The sequence below is a fragment of the Micrasema longulum genome, unplaced genomic scaffold (assembly GCF_059751315.1).
Source record: "Micrasema longulum isolate JH-2025_06_02 unplaced genomic scaffold, ASM5975131v1 h1tg001659l, whole genome shotgun sequence".
NCBI lineage: Eukaryota > Metazoa > Arthropoda > Insecta > Trichoptera > Brachycentridae > Micrasema > Micrasema longulum.
Window position 1 is genome coordinate 154,862 of NW_028278838.1, and position 25,522 is coordinate 180,383.

Here is a 25,522-nt window from a genome sequence, read left to right on the forward strand (position 1 = left end):
AGATGGCTTTCCTTTAGACAGGGCATAAACTTTCAATTACTCTTATTAAATGACCCTTTACTTATCTACTATTTTGTGTCAATCAATGTTTCCGCGTGTAGAATAAAATTTTAGAGAAATTAACAAATCGCTTTTAAAAATATATAATTATCTTACATTTGTGTTATGATTTATTTTTCGCGATCTAGTAACCATTACGCGATGACTTCACGCATGCGCGCGGTGAAAGTGGGGCAAAGTTGTTGGGAGGTTGTTTGGACACAGTCCGACGTATTCAAATATGATTCTACGCTTCTCTGGACTATTCTTAATTCTATGATATTAATGAGATTTAAAAAAAAATTGAATATGAATGATTAAAAGGAGTTAGATTGTCGGCCTCGTGGTGTAATGGTCAGCGCGTTAGCCTACCATGCAAGAGGTCTCGGGTTCGATTCCCGACATGGTTGATATTAAATATTTATTTAAAAGGGTGTTTTCATACTAAAATATTTCATAGTCCCTGGACTGGTACCTGAAGCGTAAGACTGATAAAAATAATCAAGATACGCTGCGATTGGTGTACCAATGCAGTGCTCTATGCGCCATTAGGTGCGGAAAAGTAACGATAATGATGATGAGATTACAACACGTCTTGCAGCTCTTAAGCGCACGGACGAGTGGAATTCCGGCAAGATAAAATAAATGATATCAACAAATTTACAAAAAAAATAACGTTCACATAGAGCATAGTAGTAAATTTGTCAAGTGCTCCTGTCAAGAAGTTAGAAATAAAAAACTTAATAAATAAAGCACCGTTTCAACATTATGGTTAACAAAAGGAAATAGATGTCCGAATGTATTTTTAAATCTTAATAGAGACTTGGAAGTTATTTCGATTTAAAGTTGAATAAAAAAAATCATTATTTATTAACTCTGTGGTCCAACATTTCAATAAATGTTAGTAAATGTTTGAATACTATAACCACTTATCGATTTTTTATGTCTACCGGTTTCGAGACGTACTCGTCTCTTCGTCGGGACACGAATGTGCAAATCCGTATTATTATTCACGGTAATATATTTTTTTAATAAAACAATAGGGACACGTCAATACTAAATATATTTAGTGTGGAGAAAAAATACTGCTCTAATGCCATAATGCAGTTAGAAAATACAGGGTGTTCTTTAAACCCTGTCACATCCGAAACCACGATGATCAGTATGGGCAAGAAGACATATTGGCACATTTAAAAAAGTATTTAGAACGAAGAAAATTTGTAAAAATAAAATATTAAAAATAACAAATGGTTGCTTACTTCTGCAGGGGAGAAGTGAGCGGAGCGCGGTGCAGTATCAGACTCCCCCTCCCCCCTCCTCGTTTCTTCCCTGCAGAAGTAAGCAACCATTAGGTTTTTTTGATATTTTATTTTTAAAAATTTAATTCGTTCTAAAAATTATTTTAATGTGCCAATATGTCTTCTTGCTCATACTGATCATCGTGGTTTCAGATATGACAGGGTTTAAAGAACATCCTGTATATTAATACGTTTGTATATACGTTTGTACACAAAAAAGTAGCCAGAAATTAAAATGCACGCAACGATCCATGGAAAGACAGATGCTCGGTGTATGTCTAAGAGACAAAAGAAATAAGGCAACGAACCGGAGTCGTGGATATCATGGATCGTGCAGCAAAATTGAAATGGCAGTGGGCAGGACACTTGGCGAGGCAAAATGATGGCAGGTGGACACCCAGAATAATAAAGTGGAGACCGTGGGCAAACAAAAGAAGTGTTGGAAGGCCACAGAAAAGATGGGTCGACGACATTGCCTCTATTGCCGGTGAAAAGTAGATGATGAAAGCGGGTGATAGGAAGGAATAGAGACGTTTGGAAGAGGCCGCCATCCAGCAGTGGAGAGAATAAGGCTGCAGAAGAAGAAGAAGATAAAGAAAAGTGAGATTGGGTTTGAGGAATATTTTTCTTTAATGGAATGAACAAAGGAAATAAAAAGTGCAGTTAGGAATGTGGAGAAGAAAAGGAGGCTGTCTGTCTCCGGCGCTTTTTAATATATATATGGATGATCTTACCGTGCTCCTTAATTTAACCAAAGTCGGATTTCAAGTGAACGGCGTCTGTGCTAACAATATTAGTGAACAGATGATATGGTATTATTGACCCTATTTATTAATAGTATGCGGGTGTTGCTCAATATTTGCAAAATATATGCAAACGACCACAATATGATATTCATGCCAAAAAATCTGCCGTACTCATATTTAAACACAAGAGGTCATTTTCTGAAGTCGTGCACCCATCACCACCTGTATTCCTGGACAGCAATAGTTTAACGGTAACTGCAAAAGTCAAGTATCTAGGGCACATACTGACTGATGGGATCAGGACATAGGAAGACAGAGAAGAGCCATCAATGTCAGGGCCTCTATGCTAGCGAGACGCTTCTTTCAACGCAGTGACAAAGTGAAGAAAATCATCTTTACATCGTATTTGACGTCCATGTATACAGCGGAACTATATATTTGGATAATTTATATAGAGCCATTTTTGTGAAAATCGCCTTAAGGGCGCTGTACAAGAAATAAATATCCCAGCGCGTCTTGCAGCTGCAGAGCGCATGGACAGTAAGAAATCTAGTCTAGGGCACATACTGACTGATGGGATCAGGACATAGGAAGACAGAGAAGAGCCATCAATGTCAGGGCCTCTATGCTAGCGAGACGCTTCTTTCAACGCAGTGACAAAGTGAAGAAAATCATCTTTACATCGTATTTGACGTCCATGTATACAGCGGAACTATATATTTGGATAATTTATATAGAGCCATTTTTGTGAAAATCGCCTTAAGGGCGCTGTACAAGAAATAAATATCCCAGCGCGTCTTGCAGCTGCAGAGCGCATGGACAGTAAGAAATCTAGTCCCTATTTACATTTTTATTTATTTTGTTATTTGACAATGAAGCTTAGAGTTTTAGTGATATTTAAAAAACAAAATAAAATACAAACTTATAAAAATAGAAATTTGATTACAACAAGTCTTGCAGCTACTGAGCGCATGGACGGTTGCAATTCTAGACCCCATTTACTAAATTTAGATATTTGATTGTTGAAAACATTAACTTAGTTAAGCTAGATGTACTAATTGTCTTGGAGCCACAAAGTGCATGGACGAGTGAAATTCTAGCAACTTAAAATTGTCAATAAATTTACAGAAATAAACATTGAGCATTATAGTAAATTTGTAAAATGTTCATGCTAAAAAAAAAACAGATAAAGCACCGTTTCAACACTATAGATCACAAAACTATGCGAAGGGTAGCTTTTGTACATTTTGGGTAGTCACAGCTTGCCTACCACATACCGCATCTGAGGACATAAGTCTCCTTGGCGGTGCCCACATACACGGAAAACTTTCTCGTTATCAAACGAGAAAAGCTGCCCGAATGAGTTCTCTGTAATTAGTTAGCCTTAGCATCTTTGTGCTGAAAAAAAGTAATCCAGAAGTACATAATATGTACTTCATTAGATTGAGAAAATAGGGAAGTGAATCTTCACTGACTGGGATTAAATTGATTGGACATAATCAATTCGCCGAAATGATTACAAAACTTTTTAAAAGCCTTGAAATAATTTTTGGAAGCCATCAGATCTGTATATTCGACAGGACCTATAACTGGGCCACGGATAGTAGCGAGAAGCTCCATTCGGTAATCATAGAGAAGGAGAAAGGGACAAGAGCACAGGATGTGTTCAGAAGATTAGTTAGGATATCCGCAGCAGCACGAAGGGGAGTCAACAATATTAAAAACAAGTAATGTTTGATTAAATTTACCATGACCTGATAAAAACTGCGTAGTCCGGTGATCGGAGATAACTCAAGAAGATTTTCAGCGCTGATGGGTTGAGGGAAAAAAAGAAAGGTAACCTTCCGTGAAGGGGAAGATTCGCATCGTGATTGCCAACGATAGATAAACGAGTGTATGAGAGTGGTTTAAAAATTGGCGTATCATTTTGTATGTTAAATGGAAAGAAGATTTTAAATTTATTATGTATGGATCAAGAAGTTAACTATGGAACAATTATACGCAAGCGGCATGGAATAAATTAAGGGTTACGTATTATAATGCATACAGGCAATTATTTGGACTCCCTAGGTACTGCAGTGCCTCCGAAATGTTTACAGCTGAACTGGTAAACACCTTCGCTGTCCTACTTCGCTAAAGAGCCTGGAGCCTATGGGAACGCCTGAAAAGCTCCAACACCGCGTTTCTCCAAGCCACTGCAGGGTGGATCCATTCACCCCTGTTCGAGCGATGGCGGGATATGCTGAGACCACCATAAATGCTAATTTTTTTTAATTTTTTTACATATTTTGTTTTACATGGTAGAATTGGTTCTGCACTATGTAGCCACTTTAATGGAATAAAGAAAAAATACAACATATATAAGAAAGAAGTGAAAAGTCATATGTATTTTTTATGTTTTTTCATTGTGTATTTTTGTATTATTTAATTTAGTACACACTCTTATTTGGCATATTATTTATTACTCCTATTTATTACTAAAGTATAAAGTGAGTTTCTAGAAACCATATCTCATTTATCATTTCAATATTTTTTTAACATATACAGGGTGTTCTTTAAACCATGTCACATCCGAAACTACGATAATCCGTATGAGCGAGGAGACATATAAGCATATTTAAAACAATATTTATAACGCAGAATTTTTTTTTAAATAAAATATTTGAAAAAAAAATGGTTGCTTACTTCTGCAGAGGAGAAGCGAGGGGGGCGTGGCCATGTGGTTGACGGTGTATCAGACTCCCCCCTCCCCCCTCCCCACTCCTCGCTTCTCCCTTGCAGAAGTAAGCAAATATTTGTTTTTTAAATATTTTATTTTTTAAAATTTTATTCGTTTTAAAAATTTATTTTTATGTGCCAATATGTCTACTTGGTCAAACTGACCATCGTGGTTTCGGATGTGACAGGGTTTAAAGAACACCCTGTTTTTATATTATTTTCTATTGATTTCAATGATACTATTATTTTTTATATTTAATTATGTATGAATCTAAATTTGTATAATTTACATTTTAATATTTATATCTGATTATCTTTTTTACATTGTATTCTTTGGAATTTTATTATTTATTACTTATTTTTATGGGTTGTTATAATATTGCATCATATGTCATTATAATTTAATCTAATTAATTTTACTATTTATTTTTTATTGTTTATTATTTTTATGGCTTGACACGGGTACAGCCTAAAAGCCTTAATAAGTTTATTAATATTTAAAAGAGTGTGATTTTAAATTAATGAATATATAAATAAAGAAACGATTTTTTTACAGGTCTTAGAGTGTTCTGCCACCCTGTATTATTTCAAAATCAAACGTTTTATGATAGAATATTATAAATAACAGATTTATCCGATTTGTTTTAGAAATCCGTTCAACCCTCGTAAAATACAGAGCTAATCTTCCATTTTATATTAGCCCTGTAGTATTATATTGTATCGAATATCAAACAAAATGTATTTGGTATATTTTCTATAACCGATTCCCAGTGAGGAATTACCTGGGGAATCATATGAAATGAACGATATCAAGTTTTCCTAGCATACAAATAAATGTTCTTTATTAACCAATTTGATAAACAACGTGTTTTAATATGTAGGTTTTAATTATATATTTTATTTATTTATTTTTACACTTTAAATACATTGCTGGAATAAATATGTAAAAAACAGAAAAATCCATAAATAAATTAATATACAATATATATAAACACCGGTGTTCTTTAAACCCTGTCACGTCCGAAACCACGAAGATCAGTATGAGCAAGAAAACATATTGGCGCATTGAAATATTTCTTTAGAACGAATAAAATTTAAAAAAATAAAATATAAAAAAAAGCAAATTGTTGCTTACTTCTGCGGGGGCGAAACAAGGAGAGGGGAGGGAGGAGTCTGATACACCGTCAACTACATGGCCACGCCCCCCCACTTCTCTCCTGCAGAAGTAAGCAACCATTTGTTTGTTTAAATATTTTATTTTTGAAAAATTTCTTTGTTCTAAATATTTTTTAAAATATGCTAATATGTCTTCTTGCCCATACTGATCATCGTGCTTTCTGATGTGACAAGGTTTAAAGAACACCCTGTATATATATGTATATAACAGTATATGTATTTATACTAGCGGACCCGACAGACGTTGTCCTGCCCGAAGGTTTATTGATAAGTAGGTACCTAGGTACTTGTTGATGATTGGATTCCAAAACTAAAATATATTAATATTCAAATATTGAATTTAAGTAGGTACCTAAGTACGTATTTATGGTAGAATTCCAAAACATACTAAAATACATTTTCAAATAAAGAATTCTTCTTGCAAATGTCTAACTCAGCTCTTCTCACCAACAGGGGTGCACTTTATTCATGAATGCGATTTTTAAAAATGCATAGAATGTCCGTTATAATTATTTTAGTGTTATCAAAAATTTAAGTAAAAATAAAAAAATGGGAAGAAATTATAAAGAATGTAAGGAAAGAATCTGATTGGGATCCATAAAAAGCGAATTTCGTTTGTAAACAATAAAAAAACAAAATGTTGTTAACACAAGAAAACAACATCCTTCCATTTTTTGTACATGCATTCTCGTCGAATGTAACCCTGGTAGGTCGATAAAAAAAGATTTATGCTTCTAACATTTTGTTTACAGATTTTATTTAAAAAAATAATATCTACGAGCACGCGCAGCGCTAAGATCTACATTTCGCTGAAAACCGCACGTTAATCGGTTAAGCCATTTAGGAGGAGTTGAGTGACATCACACGTACAGAAGAATTATATATATAACAAGCGGACCCAACAGACGTTGTTCTGCCCGAACGTAAGCTTGCCTGCTATTAACTGGCTGAACAAACATGTTTTTCGTAATTAATTACTCGTTATTTATCTAGGCTTTTTAAGCTATTTATATATTCGTAATAAGGATTTGTTTTTTGTTTTATCTCCACCTCCTGTGACTGGCTAAGAGCCCGCATCGTGCTCAAATTAAAATCGTGCAAAAATCACTACTCTAGTGCCACAATCTATGGAGAAAATACGTGAATGCGTGTTGATGAAGAAAAGTCAGACAGCGTTTTACCCTGAGCCTCCTAAAATTTTGACACTTAACTCATGCCTAATGCGAATTAGTCACTCTTTAATCTCATCAGTCAGCTAGACTATTAAAATCTGTCTCTATTATGTTTTCGAGTTCTTTCAGGTTACGATTATGATAGAAGATAACAGTATCATCGGCATACAATTGAAGAGTACCCCAATAACCCCACTTAGTGATGTCATAGTATCTAAAATGTTTTTTTTCGTGTTATGTATGCCTTGAACATATTTTTGTAATGTACATAAACGCAAAAAATTTAAACCCACGAATGAGTAACATTCTATCCCCGCGAGAAGATTAATATTAGCATCCCTGCACCTCGATTATGATGGGAAGATAAAAACGTCATACCTTCACCTTGACGGTATAGTTGAAGATAAATTCCATCTAGCGATTATAAAGACATACTACCGACCCCCCCCCCCCCCTTCAAGTTTTGGGTAGGAACATCGATATGAAACAAGGGAAAGCGTACGTCACGGTACACATATCTATGCTCTAAAATGACATAGCTTCAATATTACGTCATAGTTGAAGATAAAATTCTCCCGACCGACTTCGAAGATATACTAGTGATCCCCCCCCACCATCAAGTTTTGATGGAAGTACATATGTTTACACCGACGGGTCAAGAACCTCTCGATACGTTTATCTCCGCATTTAAAGTGTCAAAACTTTTGTTCCATCGAGCAATTTTTCCTTTAATTATGATTTATCAAAATTTTTAATCGTTTTGAGGCTGGCACTTTTTTTCTTAAAAGCCTATTAAAACAATATGAGAGAGAAATAAGTCAATTTTGAGGTCAAATTAAATTCCGACATAACTGTAACTTTAATGAAACGAACGCCTAGATGTGAAAATAATGTCGCTAGGTTCTGTCTTATTAACAAATAAGAGTATCTAGGCGTTAGAAAATTACCACTGTAAAAAAATAATTTAGTTATCATATTATTTTCATCTGTTTTACTATATTTCCGAGTGTTATGTATCAAGACGCTAAAGGACACGGTATTGTAGTCGATCGGTAGATACATACTGACAATCGTTAAGCGTACCGTCTAGGTGATTTCCAAAAGTCATACAAAATTCATGTTCAAGCGAGCATTTTTTGCTTTAATTTGGATTTATTGGAGTTTATAATCGCTTTGAAGGGACCACTTTTTATTACTGAAGCCTATTTAAACTTTAAATTAGAACTATTTTACATGTTAATGACGTAAGGAACGCGGACTAATTGTTTGCGGGCATTCCATTGGCTTGTTTCGATCATATGATGTCGATATGACAAGTAGGTAGAACGTACCGAGGTAAGATACAGATGGAACAGAAGTTAAGTATACCGTCTCGATACAGACAGATGAAGATAGCGTTCATAATCGAGGCACTGGAGTGTGTGTTCATTTGAAGATAATAAACCTGAAGGTATTATGGACTTGTGTGTGGTTTAATTGTAACATTTACCCGGTTTATGAGACAGGGAGTAGCGGTATTTAAACCGCGAGGACTGGTTAGCATTTACGGCCCTCTCGGGAGGAATTACGTAATGGGGGGACGGTTTAACACTGCGTAGGATTCGATACGATATTGTGTCTGTAATTACGTATACACAATGACATATTAATTAGGGGCGAATCGTCCAAATAAGCGATTATGCACAGCTTACAATTATTTTTTATATTTTTTATTTTATTTAAGTTTATTGTTGCGCACACAGTGCTATATCGGTATAATTACAGTGTTATTTCAAAAAACATAAACCTAGCACAGCACCAATCACGTACACAACTTAAATATAATACAATTTCTGACAGGACAACAAAATGTGACAAGAATATGTTTAACGCATGACTCTATTTGTGTGAAATGTGGTGTTTGTTTTGTGTTTTTTTTTTTTAAGACTTAATATTATTAATAGAGGCTCATGTTATAAATCGAGGCTAAATATTAGATTATATTTGAATTTCGATATTGTGAAATGTGGTGTGTTTGTATTAATTTTATTTTTTTTCAAAAAAAGGCTTAATATTATTAATAGATGCTAATGTTATAAATCGAGGCTAAATGTTAGATTATATTAGACTTTGGATTTTTCGTACTAGGCGTTGCCTAGTACGAAAAATAATTCGGTTAGATGAATCTTTTCACAACAATAAAGGTTTCAGCTTCACTTAAATCAACAGATGGAAGAATTGAAAAATATGGAGGTTCAAACATGGGCAAAATGGTGAATGTTACACAGTGTGAAAAGTGGCCACTTTAAACCAGCCAATGACAGGCCATAAGCCCTGTAAAGGCCTATACTTCCATATTCCTTTCTCTAAAATGTACTCTATGCCTATTGTAATCTGTTCTTCGCCACTTACCAACAGGTGTGCACTTTATGTAAGAATACAGAATCCAGTAAAAATAAATAAATTGGTAAAAATTATAACTAATTCAAGGAAACAATTAGATTAAAAACGTATGTTTGTAAACATTCAAACACAAACTTTTTTATAAATGAAAAAAAAACATCCTCCCAATTTTTAGTAAATGAAATTTATCTATTCTGAGCCGCTCTCGCGGCCGTAGAAAACACTTTATCTCGTGTATTTTGTATGTAAATACGTGAGATAAATGGTTTTTCTACGGCCGCGAGATCGTTTGGAATACCAGCCCTGTAGCTCAATCACAAATAACTATCGGCGTTCTAATGAGCGATGTAATAACAATTTCTCACCATGGTTGTTCATCGTATTCGCGATCACAATGGATCATCCGTGGGCACCTAATGTTAAATGTCAAAATATTTACAAAATAGTTTCGTGACGTATAATCCTGCTGCGCAATCACATATTTGAATTTCACCCGTGTAAATATGGAAAATATTCCAAAACTGCAATTTTTATTTATTTATTTAATATTTATCACGCTATTCATTGCATTTAGCCGACGAATGGCAAGCCAAATGTCAAAAAAAAAAACAGTCGCCATAGTAATTGTTATTTAATTTTTACTTTTTTGTATTAGATACTCCTTACTTTATTACATTGTATTTTTTTTATAGTAAACGCCGATTTTTCGCCAGTGAACTGTATTTATTTACGAGGAAAACAAAAAACAGACCGACACGAGCGTTGACTTAGAGATTACGCAAGCGTTGACTTATGACTGCGATAGCTTAAGCACGTTCATTATTGGTCATTGTGATCGCTCAAATGGTTAGCATGTTCTAAGCACGTCGATAGTTATTTGTGATTGAGCTTCTGGTAGGACGATAAATGTATCATTTACGCTACTAACATTTTTTCTATAGATTTAATTAAAGATTTCAAGAGCTATATAAATACTCAGCTTAAAGCCCATCATTTTGAAGAAATTGCACATAAATCGGTCCAGTCGTTATTTAGTCTATCAAGGACACACATACAAACATTGCTTTTTATATGTGTAGATATTAATTATGATGAGTATATTAATATGGATGAGTTTTATCTCGTTAAAGTACAAAGGTTTTTTGATGGATAAGCTACCATGTAATTCCCGTCCCTAATAAGTAACCATTATTTGATTAAATATTTCGATACTATAATATCCGAAGAAAGGCATTGTAAGAAAAGTTGGAATAAGTATTTATTTAACGAAGCTAAGAAAGTACTAGATATATTACGATAGACGAAAAGCTAATAAAGTTATTAAATCTAAGATAAATCAATTGACATTAGGAGTTTGGATATTCAGCCCTACGGAAATTGGGTATGAAAATTGTATTCTTAAAAAAGTTAAAGCATTAAATTGTACGTTGTAATTTGACCTCGTCCTCTAAAAATCTTCTTCATCTCTTTTCAATACGTGAGGAATATTTGTTGAAAAATGTTTGACTATAAACGAATGCGATTAAAATGTTTAATACGGCAGTTACAGACGCTATACAATATTATGTGATTTTGATTAAGTAGGTCGCTATGGCGAGCGAAATTTAGGTTGCGTTAGAAATATGTTCCCTATTAACCTTTCCGGATGTGACGTCATTAGAGTTCTAGGAAACCTGTTAGATGTATATCTCTATAGAGACGGGAAACTCGTTCGGTAGAGGAGTAAATGACACAGAAATCAACCCATGAAATAACTTATAGCGACAAAGTTAAGTGCTAAGATAAATTTGATATAAAAAATATTTTCTTACACGCGGTAAAAATAAAAGCGAATTACAGTGAATTTTCTCGAAAACGTAAGGAAAAAAACAGGTTTTTATTTTATTTTATTTATTTATTTAAACGCTTGGTAGTCTTTTATATGTTTTAGAAACACACTATTAACTAAAAGGGAATTACAAAAATATAAATGTGAAAGACTGGTCCCGACCCTGATGTATGGGAGCGAAGTATGGACTTGAAAAAACGGAGTTGAAAGTAGGCTGAATTCTGTCGAAATGCGATCTCTCAGGCGATGCGATGTGGTAAAACTATGTACGATAGATGCACAAATGTTGAGATCCGTACATTATGTAAGGCTGAGACAAGCATTATCGACAAAACCAAGAAAGGAGCTCTGCGCTAGTTTGGACATGTAGAACTAATGGACAGCGAAAGAACGGCTGAGAATATTTACAATGCTAATGTTGATGGATGCAGAAATAGAGGTAGACCGAGAAAGATATGGCATGACCAAATCCAACAAATACTTGAAGATGGACATGTCGAAAGTCGGAATAATCGGCGCGCGTGCATGAGAAGATGTATGAAGAAGAAGCGAGATCTGTATGCAAAGATAGAGTGATGGAGAATTCGTGTAAATAGAATTATCCTTTTGCGATTTAAATATATTTTTTATAGCGGACAATCAAATTATTTTCTCCAAAACTGCCAATGTAAACAAGTGGATTATGCAGCCAACAATCTATTAAGATGTACTCAAACCAGAGATAATCAATATGTAAAAACACTGACTAACCTGGTGTTGAGTCTTCTTCCTTGTCGGCGATCAGCTCACGCGCTAACGGGAAAACTGGTGATCAGGAAAACTGCATGCACACAATTGTCTGGAGTCTGGAGGCGGCGCGGCGGACGATGATTAAGGGCGATGGATGATAAAAGGTTTGCGGCGTTATATTAACCTTTACGGCGAAAAGCGAAAAATACTCTTCAACAATTAGAAAAGCGTGCGAACATAACTCGTTGAAAAAGCGAAGAGTGGCGCGGAGGACGAGCAGTGTTGCCAATCAACAAAATGTCCCGTCAGGCGTGGCAACCTCACAAATCAAAATTAGCCAGTATCTACTAACATGCGATTCTTCTGGCTATTTTAGCCAGAAGTAATGTATTTTACATTGAAACAAATTATCGGCTCTACCAAGTGATGTGGCGGTCTATCCTCTCTGCCTACCCTTACGGGGAAACGGCGTGATAGTTTGTTGTTGTTTTTGAATATGAAAGATTTTAAAACTACAAACCGTGGACTACTTAGACATAAGATAAAACTGGGCAAAGAAAACCAAGAGACGGAACTGCCAAGACGAATAGGAACGAGTTAGGCAGCTTTTGGAAAACTTAGGCACATACTTGAAAATAAACAGATTCCGATTTGTCTAAAAAGGAAAACATACGAATCATGTATACCGCCAGTGACTACATACGCATTAGAGACAATGGCCCTCACACAAAGAAATGTAGAAAAGCTCAAACGCACACAGCGATCCGTGGAAAGATCCCTGTTCGGTATTAACCAAGAGATAAAATAAAAAATTAAGAAATTAGGAACAGGACCAGAATAACGGATATTATGGATCGCGTAGCAGGACTGAAGTGGCAGGGGGCAGGACATGTTGCGAGACAAGACTCCACAAGATGGACCCCTAAAATTTTAAGATGGAGACCTCGGGAGAATAAGCGAGGCGTCGGAAGACCTCAAAAAAGATGGTCCGACGACATAGCTGCTGTGGGGGGTAAACATTGGCTGCAAGTAGCAACCGACCGAGAAAAATGGAAGAATATGGAAGAGGCCCATATCCAGCAGTTGAGAACAAAAGACTGAAGAAGAAAGAAGAACCATAGTCAATAAATCACAAAATCAGACTACTATTTATGTTAGACAATTCGATACAATAACTAGTTATTTGAATAGACAACAATCCAATATTGATGTTTTTTGTTGATATTTCTTGATAAAACTACATAGTTCATGATTATGATAAAACTATAAATCAACTTATCAATGATGTTACTAAATTATCTCTGTTTAAATCACGTCTGAAGAAACATCTCCTTTCTCTTCCTTAATCTCTCCTCCTTTCCTTTTTCCTCTTTCCTCTTTTTTCCCTTTTCCCATTGAGTAATAGTTTTGATTTAAGGTGATTTATAAACAAATACGTTTATTTCAATTTTTATATATTTTAAACTTTTTAATCTTTTTTTTTTCTATTGAATATGTTCTGTAACTTGAATTATAAAAATAAAACTTTTATTTTATTGGTTGGTTGGAAGAAATTGCCATTTGGCAATAAGCCCGCCAATGTACAAATAACATTATGTACAAAAAGTTAAATACATAAATAAATCAATGAAACTTATTGGTTTAGTTTTACTTTTTATTATTTTGACCAACGAGCGCTTTCGCCTAATTAGGCATCTTCAAGACAGGTGAATTGTTTACAACATTTACAGTTTATATACTATTCTTAACATATTTTGGAGATAAGATCAAATAAGTATTTGAACAGGGGACAGAAACATAAATATTTACAACTAGTTTGCTAAACAGTTCATTTTTGGGAGCTTTTGGACCGAAATTGGGATTAAGCTTTTATTATTTAAAAGGTGGGAAAATAACACATGGCGAAATACAACAGAGTGGAAAATATACATTTTAACAGATAAAGTTAACACAATACTTGATTTTTGATGGGGAAGTTTACATACATATAGGTCAAAATAATGAAAAGTAAAACTAAACCAGAAGTTTCATTGATAAGTTTATTTATAATTTTATCATAATCACAATCCAATATCTCTAATTGTGGCATTTCTTTTTTTATTTCAATAGTAATGTATATTTGGTATATTTCTATAAAAAATAAACGTAAAGTATTGGACTATAAGGTAGGGGGCGAGCTCTTAAACATCCACAGGTTTAACCAGTGGTCCCCCGAGGATGAGGGTTTTATGATGTAAAGCATCACATTCACATAGAATGTGGATAGGTGTTTCTTCATCGGCACTGCAGAACCTACATCTAGAAGTTTGGAAAACCTTTAAAATTTTTGTAGAATATCGTCACGAATCTTGACGTCACAATTATCAATGCCAAGCATGCAGTGGCGAGCGGTGAGTTTTTAAATTGGTAAGCAATGAAAATTCTGATAAATAATTCTGTCAATTCATCACACGACTTGGAATTTTTCGGGATTGATCCTCCGGCTTTTCGTAGATCTCTTCGTGACTAAACAGTGTGGGATGAAGTTGGATTGGCATGGTTTAGCTCAAAGTTTTTGGACTTTCGTTTTTTTGAATATATTGTATACTATTATTGTTTTGCCCTTGTTTGTCTTTGCTAAATAGTTTTATGTTCTTTTTGTTCAGTTTCTTGCATTTATGTTTCTTCATGTAACTGTTGTAATTGGCTTAGGCCGTATATATATAATAAATAAATAAAATGTCCATGGCGGTAGTATGGCATATAAAAACAAGTCTATTTTATATATAATAAATAATTCCTAACAAATGGCTCCAGCGGCTAATAGTTTCAGTAAAAATATTTTGTAATGTAGCACAAACATGATTTAAAAAAACATAATTGCAAAAAAAAATGGAACCCCTGTGGACTCAAACCCCCGCCTACGACATTAGGAAGCGACGACCCATCATATGGATAATTCAGTAGCGCACCGGTGCATCTTTGGTTAAGTCAGACTATTATAACTTGTCTTAAAATAAAACACTATTTCTTAATAAATGATAATAATTAAATAATTTAAAAGTATTCCTTACCGAGTACGATAGTTCACCAAACAAAACATAAATTACGTTTTAAGAATCATTGTTTCATCGACTTTTATATCACATTATTATTCACAAAACGACATAAGTTATACATATTATAATTCTTCATATATATTTATTCTTAACACCATACACTAGTAACGTTTTTATCATAACTCTAACTAATTTTAAAAGTTTAAATAGATACTGAAGAATAACCTACAATATTCAACTGTCATCGTATGCACAAAAACGAATTACAATTAAAAAACAATTAGCGAATCTTTGTTTTTTTAAAACCCACTAAAGGATTTATACTATATTATGGATTAAAATATCAATTCGTTTCGATTAAAATATCAAAATATTTATTTATTTAAAAGCTAATTTGCTTTCAAACCAGCGAAACATAAGTATGATCAATTACTTACTTATTATTGTAACTTCCGTGTTAAGAGATATAAAATGTATTCGTTATCTCTTTCTCACACATTACGAGTGCGTATATTGTCACCTCCCTTAGACTGTCGTAAGTCAAATTGATGTATTTTAAAGAATACTAGCCCTTATGAAAATGTATTGAAAGACTAAATTGCATTAATGAAAGCTGCAAGATTTTACTGTAATCGCAAGTGTAATTTTTCGAACGAGATTCTAACGTTTTAGGTTAAAGACGTATTTGAATTAGTGATTTTAAAGTGAGCAGAGTAATCTCGTGTAATCCAGTAGTAATAATTTTGGCCAATAGAGGCGCAACTGGTCGCTGTATGGAATAAAAGAATATTATATAAATTTACTTACCCAAGAAAAGTAACATATTTTTTCCTAATAATACTACAGTATTATAAAACATTACTTACGATGTCAAAAAAATATGGTAAGCTGCATGTAATCGATTATAAGGAGCATTCGCCCCTGCAAGCATGTCGCGTTTTTCTAGCGACATACATTTATATTTAATTTCTTTTAGTAAAAATAAATATTTGCCTTCTGTTGATTTACCCAAATATTTCATTTTAAAGGGGTAATTCCAACGAGTTGTAAATAACTCACTGTTTGAAAATAGGAATTAAATTGGGGTGCATTGGAATTCGAACCACGGACCTTTGAGCCGTGAGTCCGAGACACTAGCCACGGGACCACAAACCAATTTCGTTTTAAAGTTATGTATGAAAACATGTCTCCACAGTATCCATATTGGTTTTAAAATATAATTTATTATTATAAGTCCATTTCATATATTTTTATCGGTATTCGTAGTATGTGATTTTTCCTTATTACATGTTATTGACAAAGATATTTCAAATTTTCATAGAAAATATCCACATTTTCGTTAAACAAATAATATTTTATAGACCACTGACGACAACCCTGTTAACATCCTATTGTGATTAGGCCCCTGGGCTATTTTCTTGCTCTAGTAAGGAAATAAACCTTTCAAAACCTATATTTTGCTTCGTCTTTCACAGCAGTAGATGGTCGACTGCCGAATAATCTACCCTCCAATGACAGAGACTCCCTTTCATTATTATATAAATATTTAAATAGTCGCTTTGCTACCAATTTTTCAGAAAAACTCCGCTCGTCTAGGTCACAATATTTATTTGATTTTAATTTATGAAAAACAACAGTTGTTACATACAAAAAAATATGAAATTTAAAAAAATAGTACACACATCTAGTTAAAGATTTTCACAAATATAATGACAATGTTTATGTTTATATTGAACATATTACAACAGAGATGAAGAACATTTTAGAGAAGGTAATAAAGAAGTCTAGGCATCTACAGAGATTATGAACTGTCTGTGTCTGTGAACTGATTATGAAGGAATATTTTTATTAAAATATTACAATAGAGATGAAAAACATTGAATAGAAGGTAATATAGAAGTCTAGGCATCTACAGGGCTTATGACCTGTCAATGGGTGGTTTCATCTCTGTTGTAATATTTTAACATAAACAGCTCCCCAGGGAGTTGAATCCAGTCCTTGTCTACAAAAATTTGGACAAACTCAAAATATTGTTAAATATATTTATGTTTTTTTATATATTTTAATTCCTTTATATCAAAATTATATCATGAAATCTTTTACAGAATATTTAATTTTTTCTTTCTTATGCTATTCAAAAATATTTTTACTGTCTTTTTATTATAGGAAAAAAAATAATGTACATTTCCTTGTATACCCACGAACAGGCCACGCCTTTGTGGGTTTTTTTTGTTTGCCATTTTCACTATTAATATGTAATTCATTGCTATGTAATTATCCTTAATATTTTTAATACTCTGTTTTACCTCTTATAAAAATAATAATTATAAAAAATGGCTGGCTAAAGTGGCCGCTTTACACACTGCGTAAAATTCACCACTCTGCCCATATTTGAACATCTATATCCCTACAATTCTTTAATTTGTTGATGTTTGTGCAGTCAAAAAGCTGAAACCTTTATTTATGCGGATGAGATTCGTGTAATTAAATTATTTCACCTACATACTACGCAAAGCCGGAAAATTTTATTTTTTCAATTTCCATACTTCTTCGTGGACCAGGTGGATTAATCAACAAAATTTTGAGTTTGTATAAATTTTTGTAGACATGAACTGGAGTTAACTCCCTGGGGAGCTGTAAATATTAACATATTCCAACAGAGATGGAGAACATTTTAGAGAACGTAAATAGGTCTAGGCATCTACAGAGCTTATGACCTGTTATTAGCTGGCACAAACATCAACAGATGAAAGAGTTGAAAGAAGTACAGACAGGAATACAATATATTTAAGAAAGAAGTGAAAAGTTACATTTATAAATCCTATTTGGTCTCCATTCTACAGGACTCATATTGACCATATCGAGTCTGTCCAACACCGTTTTTTAAGAAAAGTGGCATGGTTGCTCGGATTACAAAGGGGTAATTATTCTTATTTTGAAATAGAGCAATCTCTTAATCTGTCTTCACTGGAGAGACGTAGAACTGAGTTGGACCTTATATGCATTTTCAAAATACTTAATGCTTTAAGTGATGTCCCATCTCTGTTGCAATCAATTTCTTTTCATGTTCCCAACCGTGTCACCAGAAGTCAAAATCTGCTATTTATAAAATCTTCTAAGAGCAACTTTGGTTTTTATGCCCCAATCTGGTTTTTATGTCATCTGAATAAAAAATAAAATATTATAATAATTATAATTTGTTGAAGTTGTCTTTGTGTTGAGATTTTTTTTATTTAAGTATTAAAAACAACAATGTTTTAACATAAAAAGACAAATAAAGTTTTCATAAATTAAAAAGATATAAACATTAAATGTGACAAAAAAATAAATAAGAATTTTAAGTGAGAAAAGAATAATTGTTGACATTTGCGTTTTCCATAGAGGTAATAAATAAAAATACCGAATGTACACTCCGAGCCATCCACGCACACACATGAACGCACATATAAAACATACACAAACATATACATTACATGCGGCACATTTACATAGCATAAACCACTCAAGTTGCACATTCAGCAACTATCCCAAATAATCGACCCAATGAAGAAATTTTCTGTACAAATGCAACGTGCAGTTAAAAATGTCAACATCAATACTGAATCCGTTATAATTTCTACAGGTACGTCTAATGAATGAATTCGAGGTATAATTGTTTTTACAAGTTGGTACATAAAAAAGGGAATTTAATCTAGCATAGCGAAGAGGACAACGGAAACCAATATTTTGTAAAAGATACGGCGAATCAACTATATTATTGAGAATTTTGAAAAGAAAAATTAAATCATATCTAAGGCGCCTTTTTTAAAATTGATCAAAGATGCGCCGTAATCATTTTCAATGTTACCAAAACGATATTCCAGGCTCCTTATAAATTTCTTTTGAATGTTTTCAATTTGATTAATATATACATTATATTGAGGGGACCATACTAATGAAGCGAATTCGAGTTGACTTCGCACATAAGTATAGTAAATAAGCTTTAATTTATTTGGTGATGAGAATGGCTTGGAGATTCGTAAGATAAACCCTAGAGATCTAGTGATTATATTTTGTGTCTGTGATGTATTGTAGGGGTTGTGTCTTTTATTTGAGTAGGAGTAGTTTTTAAATCTGTAAGTGATCAGGGTTCTGGTTTTGTTTAAAAGCAGAAGTGTATTCTTTACTCGCCGGGACGAAGTCTGCCAAAACCTAGACTTATATTCCTTTATGTCTACATTTCAATTGGATACATTTTTTAATTTTTTTTATTTATTAGGTAATTCAACAAAGATACATACTAGAAAACATACAATTTAAAATCATTCGTCGAAATAATTTAACATGCATATATATCTTCGAATATAGAGTTACACAAAATAGATTTATATATTAAGCTGTAAGACATATTTTTTTATACGGGATACAATGCAATAAAAAATAAGTTGCACGTGTGTACTTATTAAATCAGATTTATTCCTAAGAGATTATTCGCAAAAGCTGAGAGATTATCATGAAAAATGACAATTTTATTGTTTCGGCAGTATACATTATATTCCCGACACATGCGGGCCATAGGTGTATGGTATGAAGCATTATTTAAACATTAAAAACATGAAAAAATAATGTTATTTTTCATAGTATACATAAATTTCGTGAAAATCGGGAGGCAATGAAAGGCACATAATATATGTAACATTATTTTACCTTTGAACGCGCCTGATTTTAATATTCCTATAAAGTTTACAATATTTTCACACCGCTGTTTTTAAAATTCATTTTCAGTAAAAGTATTCAAAACGTGTAGAGGTTTTGTGAGGGAATTTTCAGGCGTTCGTGCCGCGAGCGTGTTCCTGAAAGCAATTTATTGTTCGGTCATGCGGCTGAAAATCTATTCTCTTGCCAAATTTTTATCATGAACAGGATTTTGTTTTAAAATCACGGAATATGAACGCATTTGGCTTATGATGGGTTCAAATGTTCAACCAAAGTCTAAATAATCTACTCTCCCTAAGTGATTTCTAATAATATATAGCATTAATTTCTATTTTCAGTATCTTAATACATTGGTTCTTTCATTTATAAGACTTACATTTCTTCAAAATCAATGGACATGATCATAAACTGGATACGAATATCGAAAAGTCATTTCATTAAAATCTGGATTTGCATCCGTCTGCCTCTGAGGTACCGAATTTATTTTAGCCTTTTTTGAGCTATTTGTAATAAAGGATAGTTTTTTGTTTTATCTTATCGTGTAAATAGCTAAGAGTTCTCGTCGTGCCCGAATCAAAATCGTGCAAAAATTACTTCTGTAGTACCATAATCAAGGAAAAAGTATGAGAATACATGTTGATGAAGAAAATTTACACCGCGTTTTACCCTGAGCCCTCTAAAATTATAACACTTAACATGAGTTAACGGGCATGAGCCTAACGCGAATTTAGTTATTCTTTAACTGCCAGCCGAGTTTTGCGTCAGCTTGACATTTAATTCGAAACTAAAAGAAATAAAAATAAAAATGACTGATTGTTTCGTGAAAGCGTACAAAAACTGTTTGGATAAAAGAAAAAAGCCTTTTCAATGATAAAAATTATTAATATTCAAATACTGAATTTAAGTAGGTATCTAGGTACTGGTTTATGGTTGAATTCCAAAACCTCAAATATTTTATTTTTAAATATAGAATTCTTTTTGCATTTGTCAAACTCCGCTCTTCTCACAAACAGAGGGGTGCACTTATGTAGGAATGCAATTTTTAAAAATGTATCAAATGTCAGCAAATATTATTTTCTAAATAAAATCCAGTAAAAAGAAATAAATAGGAAAAAATCATAAGAAATTTAAGAAAAGGATCTGATTGAGATTCACAAAAAACTAATGCTGTTTGTTAACATTTAAAAACAAACCTTTTTTATACACAAAAAACAACATATAACAACATTTAAACTACCTTTGTTTTCAAATAATGCTACATACTACACACCTATGGCCCGCATGTGTCGGGAATATAATATATACTGCCGAAACAATAAAATTGTCATTTTTCATGATACTCTCTCAGCTTTTGCGAATAATCTCTTAGGAATAAATCTTATTCAATAAGTTCACACGAACAACTTATTTTTTATTGCATTGTATCCTGTATACAAAAATATGTATTACAACTTAATATATATATCTATTTTGTGTAATTCTATAGTCGAAGTTATATATGCATGTAAAATTGTATCGACGAATGCTTTCAAATTGTATGTTTTCTAGTATGTATCTTTGTTGAATTACCCATTAAAATAGAATAAATAAAAATAAATAAACATCATACCATTTTTTTCTATATGCAATGTCCTCAAATGCAACTCTGGTAGATCGATAAATAAAACATCAATGCTCCTAACTTAAGATTGAAGATTTTTATAGCTATGAACACGCGCAGCGCAAATATCTACATTTCATTGAAAACCGCACGTAAAAGTCGTTTAGGAGGAGTTCAGTGACACCACCCGTACAAAAGAATAATATATAAAGATTAGATAAAAATGTTCCATCAAAATATTCCGCTCGGCATATTGTCGAACGAATCCATTATTGTGCCCCCGCCGCGTTCCATATTAATATTTTAATATATATTTTTACAACAATGTTCTCGGGATTTAACTAAACCCCAGATTACGCGTGTCAAAGGAGTGCCGCATCCCTAATTGGAAAAGAACGCGCCTAGTTCGTTCGTTCGTATTCATTCGACAATTTTTTATTAAAAAGACCCCTTTGACAATCTCTAAGTTAAATATTGCAAAAACCCATATACCGTGTAAAGTTACGCCCGGGCATAGTGGTAGAATTAGGATGGGAATACCATTATTTTACCCATCCGTATTTTACCACTATACCTAGGCGTAACTTTATACCAAGTTTATGAGTAAAGCCCGGTGTTTACAGTGGCTCTTTAAATGCCTAGGATTCGATATTCCCGTGTCGAAAATGATTTCCCTCTCTGTGCAACAAATTTTGATCTAAATACATAAATGATATTGTCGAAACATTAAAATATTCAAAAATAAGACTCTTTGCAGACGATGCCTTAATATATATATCGGGAGAAAATTATAAAACAATTATGGACAGACTAAATCATGATCTTAATAGTGTATCACTGTGGCTAAAAATTAATAAATTAAAATTAAATGTTAACAAAACTAAATATATGAATATAGGAAACAAAAGAATAGAAATTATACCTTCAATTGTAATAGAACATGAAAAACTTAATGAAGTCACTGAAATTAAATATTTAGGTGTAATGTTGGATTCAAAACTTACATTTCACCAAAACGCTAAGATGGTAATAAATAAGATTGCAAAAAAAATATCAATTTTGGGAAGGATCAGAAGATTTATTGATAAGGACTCCTGCAAAACTATTTACAAAGCAATTATTGAACCACACGTTAACTACTGTAGTAGCATTTTATTTTTATCAAACAAAGAAAACATAGATAAACTAACTGTATTACAAAATAAAGCCTTTAGAATCATTTTGAAAAAAAACAGATATACCAGGGTAAAGTCGATGGTAAATGAAATGAAATTATTAACATATAAACAAAGAATATTTTACAATACAATGATATTTGTTCATAAAATTATAAACTCTAATAAAAAAACAGAATTTTGGAAAAAAATTGATCGGAACCAGCATGAACACGATCACAATACTAGAGAAAAGAACAAAATTAGACTTCCATTTAGGAAAAAGGCAAAGTCACAAAATTCAATTTTATTTAAAGCAATTAAAAAGTATTACGAAATGGAAAAAAATATTTATGAAGAAAAAAACATATCAAAATTTAAAATAATGGTCAAGACATATGTGATAAACAATTTATAAATTAAATATATTTGCAATGTTATTATTAGAACACACATAACAATATGTATGATATGTGTGCCCTATCTTAAGATTTAAATAAAAATAAAAATAAAAAAATAACTCCCTAGGAGGAAATCCAGCTTGTCTACAAACATTTGGACATACTCAAAACATTGTTGATTAAACTAACTGGTATAAGAAGTACAAAAATAGTTTAAAACGAAGCCACTTGAGTTCAGAGTAAAAAGGTGACATGGTCACATTTTTTAAGACTGAAACTAAAGCTGATGCTTTGTTCCTGCAAACGCTCCAGACGATTCATGAGTTCCGTATTGGAGTATTTTCAGTGAATGGAGGGTGCGAAAATACTTCTCCCCAACCTCAGTAATCTGTTCTTACAACGTTAATTTGCCATTCGGAAATAAGCCCGCCAACGTACAATTTGCGTTATGTACAAAAAGTAAAATAAATAAAAATAATACTGCAAAAGAGCTAACTTATTTATTAATTAGGATTTTGAATCAACAATGTTTGAGTTTGTCCAAATGCTTGCAGACTGGCTGGAATTCCTCCCTAGGGAGTTATTCATATTTAAATTTGTTTCAACAGAGGGGGAAAACATTTTTGAGAAGGAAATATGGAAGTCTAGGCATTTACAGGGCTGATGACCTGTCATATTTGTTGAATTACCACCTGGTAAAATAAGAAGTATAAAAATTGGAAAATTGTTTTCAGGCGTTGCCCAGTAGGTGAAATGGTTCAGCCGCATGAATCTCACCCACATGATAAAGGTTTCAGTTTTCTTAACGGAAATGTTTCGAGAAATGGAAAAACGCCGGCTTAAGGCTGTAGTCGGGTGAAACGCAAGTAAAAATAAGGAAATCATACGATTTTGCCATTTTAAAACGAATGTTTTTTTAAAATCGCGCGATAATAAAAAATATAAAAACTACATAAGAACAATCATTTAAAAAATTTCTATTAAAAAATAAACCTCAAAGTTTTTTTTAATTTGATTTATTTACAATTTTAAAAAACCCGTTAGGGTTACATTAGAAATTTAATATTGTCTAGTCATTTTATGTCTCGTCTAGTCTAGTTAGTTCAGTCATCATGTGCTTTTTCAGATTGATTTTAAATTTGTCTCCATTAAAAGTTTTCAAGTAGTGAGGTAGGTCGTTGTAGTGTTTAAGTCCATTATGTAGTATTTTTGACTGTCCTGTGTTTGTCTTTGCTTTTTCAATATGATAGTGTTTTTGTTGTCTGGTGTTATATTTATGTATGTCAGCATTTTTGACTAATATTATGTCGTCGTCTTGTATGTTTCCCAGTGTTATTTTGTGCACAATTTTTAAGGTCTCAATTTTAGTCAAGTAGTTTATGTCAAACTGGTGTGTTTTTTTGTACAGTTCAGTCGTAGAGGTCAGGTAGGGTAGGTTGTATGTTAGTTTAAGAATTTTATTTTGTTGTCTTTGTATTCTTGTTATGTCTGTCTTGTTACCAGTTCCCCAGACGACTGTTCTTCTTTATATGACTTAATTGTAATTAATTGTCAACCGGCACATTACGCCATTTTAAATTTAGACTACACTTTGGTATCTCGATTCTCAAATAAAGACTAAGTATTGAGTTAAAAGATTTTGGATGATTTAAAAATAATAAATTTAAAAATAAAATGGCCGAAGCAAAATCTTTAATTTTTTATTTTTGAAAAGAATAAGTATTTGAAATCACATAAATTTTTGTGATAATTTCCTTTATTTCTACGTAAAATTATGCCTTCGGTAATACTTAATAAAAATAGTTATTGAAATGTTTTAGTTGAAAAAAAGGTTTTTTATAGAATTGTATCTTTTTTTAAAAAGAAAGGTTGTAATATTCAATTTATAACAATATCTTATTTCGGTTTTTATTACCTTCATACCGGTACCGGTAAGTACCGGTAAGATAATTCTGGTTGTAATATTACATTTATAACAATATCTTATTTAGGTTTTTATTACCAGTATAACCTAAATACTTTCCATTATGGTGTATACCAATTGAACACAGGGCTCTTGTCTTTTGAGTTAGGGATAAGTCAAATTTATAAATAAATAGTGCACCGGGATCTGAAGCGTACGACTGATTATCTTTCCTTCATGGAACAAAAAAATATGATCAAGTTACGCAGCGATTGGTGGAAATGGAATGATGAGATCACTTAAACCAGCCGACGACTAGTCAAATAACTTGGCTTCAATGTTTCCTCATATATTTTTTCCATTTTTACAATATTCAGTAAGCGCTGTACCGAAAAATTTCCATGTTAAGCGGTATTGATTATTTTCACATGATTATTTATTCATTTGATGTTTTCCGCCAAAGCAATTATGCATATAAAATGAATGTAAGTACATTGTACCGTACAGATTATAAAACAGCATTGAAAACGTATAGATTGTCATTTTTTGACAATGGATTTATTTATTTCACATAAAACTTTATATTTGTTATTTTCTATATGAACACCTCCCTGGACATAACCCTTGTCGATTGTTTAGGTTT